Source organism: Galeopterus variegatus, unplaced genomic scaffold (assembly GCF_000696425.1).
Source record: "Galeopterus variegatus unplaced genomic scaffold, G_variegatus-3.0.2 Scaffold5121, whole genome shotgun sequence".
NCBI classification, from domain to species: Eukaryota; Metazoa; Chordata; class Mammalia; order Dermoptera; family Cynocephalidae; genus Galeopterus; species Galeopterus variegatus.
Genome location: NW_007731232.1, coordinates 99,290 through 102,718, shown reverse-complemented (window position 1 = coordinate 102,718; position 3,429 = coordinate 99,290). Strand labels below are relative to the sequence as shown.

Sequence of the window (3,429 nt, the reverse complement as noted above, 5' to 3'; positions counted from 1 at the left end):
TTTCATTTAAAAGGAATAAAAAAGGAGAAGACTTCCTTTATAAAAGCACCTGACACTTCACCCTCAGTGTAAAAATTAACGTCTTTCAGACAGGAGAAGTGCACATGGCAGGCTGGGCGGTGACAGCAGAGGGCATGTCCTTTACCTCTCCAGTGGAACACTTGGTAGCTGAGGAAATTAACTAGATTGCTAACCCCTAGAAGGAAGAGATGGTGCCTTGCTCGCCTTTATCCCAGGGATCAGGAGGACGTGTGTGGGGAGGCGAGTCCCACACCCAGTAAGTGTAGAACACAGCCCGTCAGGCTGTGTGTGGCAGAGACACGCTGAACAGACACCGCCGTGCTGTGTGAAAGGCTGTCCCCACCTCTCCTCTAGTACGAGAGAGATGCTCATTATGCAGGACTGGAAAACCCTCCTGTCTTCTCAACTCAGGTATCTCAAAATGGGTATTTTTCCTCATCTTCTACAGGAAGAAAAAAGAACAAAAACTGGCTACATCTTTTATGTAATTTTAACTCGGATGCATTTTAGAACTCTGAGGCATGTTCATTTAAAACATTTAATATAAGGGAAAAGGACAGAGCTGTGGTTGGCAGGCGGCTTCAAGAGGCCTGAGCAAACTGTACAGGGCTGGAAGCGCTGGGTCGTTCTTGAACCTGGATGCATTTTCCTGTGAATGATGCAGGCACTGTAAAAGAGTAGAGTCTCTCTTCATCCAGGCAAGTGTCGTAATCCACTAATTTACTGTGCTAGGGTAGCTCTGAGCTGAGTCTGTATCCCTACTTTTTAGCCCACATGTTTTATCAGCCTTGAGCAATGCATGGTCAAATTACACACACACACACACACACACACACACACACCCACACACACACACACACCCCTATATATTTTGGCAATTTTCCACTGTATAAATCTATTCACATTATCTTATTTTTTTAAAACTCCATATTCCTTTTTATGTAGTTATATGTCAAAAATAGTAAATAGTTAGTTTTATGGCGTACTTAAAATAAAAGTGAGGAAAACAGACCCTTGCTATACCAATAGCTGGTTTGGTTGGATTTTTTTTTTTTTCCTTTTTGTCTTTTTTCATGTCTGGCAACGGATCGCAACCCTCAGTGTCGCGCCCATACCGGACCGGACCGGCAACGGGATCGCAACCCTCGGTGTTGCGCCCGTACCTCGCTCAGCCAGTGAGCGGGAACCGGTCTGTATGTGGGATCCGAACCCTCGGCGGGAGCACCGCTGCGCTGCCAAGCGGCACACTGCTACAGTGCGCCACCAGGCCAGCCCTGGTTGGATTTTTTTTAAAGGAAATGTTATTCATTTAAAAAGAGAGTTGCCAGAAATTTAATAGAATTACCAGCAATGATTATTTCTGAAATGTGTGAAATTTGGAACATAATTATAAAAGGCTAAACACCAAAAGGATTCATTCTTGCTTTTTCTCTTTTTAAAAAAATCCAGATGATTTGTTATACTGTAGTAGAGAATTCTGAACAATACCAGCGTCATCTTAGATCTTGGGTAGGCACAGGCTAAACCCCCTCCACATGAGAAACCTTTGACCTTCTCATAGAAATGGGAACTAAAACAGACTAGACCCCACCCCCCTGCATGAGAAACCATTGAAAACAGAAACCGTCATATAGAAATAGAAATCATACACAATGAAAGTTTTTATGCTTGATTGCTTTAATTGCTCATTTTGGCTTCTGCGACCTAGCTTGCTTTCTGCAGCTGTAACGTAGCAACCTAGCTTGTGTTTTGTACCTGTGTGAACCCGTGTGCCAACGGCATGTGGTTTTTGCCTTTATAAACTCCACAAGACCAAGGCTCGGGGCTATTCTCCAAAAATACCTAGGGGAGGCAGTGGCTGGCCAGCTCATAAAGACTCTGTTAAAATTATTAATTAAGTGTTTGGTTCCTTTCTTGGGTGACAACCTCACAACAATGTCAAGAAGTTCAGCAAGTTACAGTGGCTGCAGCCTTGGTCACCCTCGGAATCTCTGTCCTTCCTTGTGGGACAGAGCACCACACAGAGGACAGCAGCACGTGTTTGATCTGTTTCCTGGGGTTTTCCTCCCAGTCCATCCTTATTGCTCCAGACTCGGACACTTTCTGCTCCAACTCTTGTCTTGTCAGGTTCATGCCACCAAACCCCAGAGGACCAATAACCTGAGCCTTGATATCACCTTCCAGGTAAACGAATATTGTGGGCAGATTCCTATCTGGGTAATTGGGGATGCAGGTTGTTAAAATGGCTTTGATAAATTTGACATCAGGAAGATCACTGGCAAGTCAATCACTCAGCTGTGGATTTATCAGGGCACAGAGGGGAATCCTGTCTTTGTAAAGCTGGGCCATCGATCAAATGTCCCCTTCCCAGACTTGATGAGGCTTGAATTGTGTCATCCAAGTTTTATGTACTAGAAACTTGGCCCTCACTGTGTCTGTTGAGAGGGTGGGAAATCCTATTATGGTAATTAAAAGGTGGGGCCTTGAAGAGGTGATTGGATTGTAGGGCCGTACAGTAGTGAACGGATTAATAATGGTGGTCAGGGGTGTAGTTCTGAGGGCTTTAAAAGGACAGTGCAAGAGGGGCTCTCTCTCTCTGCTCTGCTATTTTCTGCCACGTGAGACCCCAGGGTCACTGTCATCACCTCCAAGACCCTCACCAGCTGTATTCCCTGGACTTTGGACATTCCAGCCCCTGAAACTGTAAGCAACCAGCTTTGTTTTCTTATAAATCACCCAGTTCCAGGTATTTTGTTATAAGCAACAGAAATGGACTAATACAAGGTGCAAGGCCACTCACAAGCCCTCACTGGCTGCTTAACTTCTCAATCATAATCCTTCCTGGGATCTCCGAAACTTCCCCACATTTATTCCTCAGTGTAGCTGCTTCCCACTCAGCCAGTCTCTGCTGCCTGTACATTTCAGTAGCACATTCATCCTCCTCCTTAAGTACCTTGTCATTATCCTCCAGCTCTTCCAAACCTATGTCTTCATAGGTTTCCTCCACTGACTGCTGCAGGACTCGCTGCTCCTCCTTTTCTGTCCGTTTTTCCAATTATTTTAGACTTTCTTTTGATGGCAAGATGCCCTTTTTGCATAAGATGTCATCCCCCTAAGTGTCTGCATTGGGGTCCTGCATCTTGCTTCCAAGCACTCCAGTAAAGTCATTTAATGCAATTTTCTTCATGATCATTCTTCTCTTTTTAAAATTTGAAAATTGGAAAAAAAAATTAAAAACTCACTAATTCACGTTTTTGTTTGAATTTCTTTAATTCTTATATATCTTTTAAAAAGAAAAATCTACAAATTAAAGGGCTGATGTTTTTAGATATGATGTTCTTTTTCAAGAATTCTATTTGTCAATGTTTTTGCATGACTAACTGTTTTCAAATTTTCTCAGTTAAAACC

The 3,429-nt window shown here is 43.4% G+C and overlaps 1 pseudogene; it reads right to left on the bottom strand.

Moving 5' to 3' along the window:
* Window positions 1–1,948: 1,948 nt before the first annotated feature.
* Window positions 1,949–3,160, bottom strand: LOC103604400 (annotated as a pseudogene).
* Window positions 3,161–3,429: the final 269 nt, after the last annotated feature.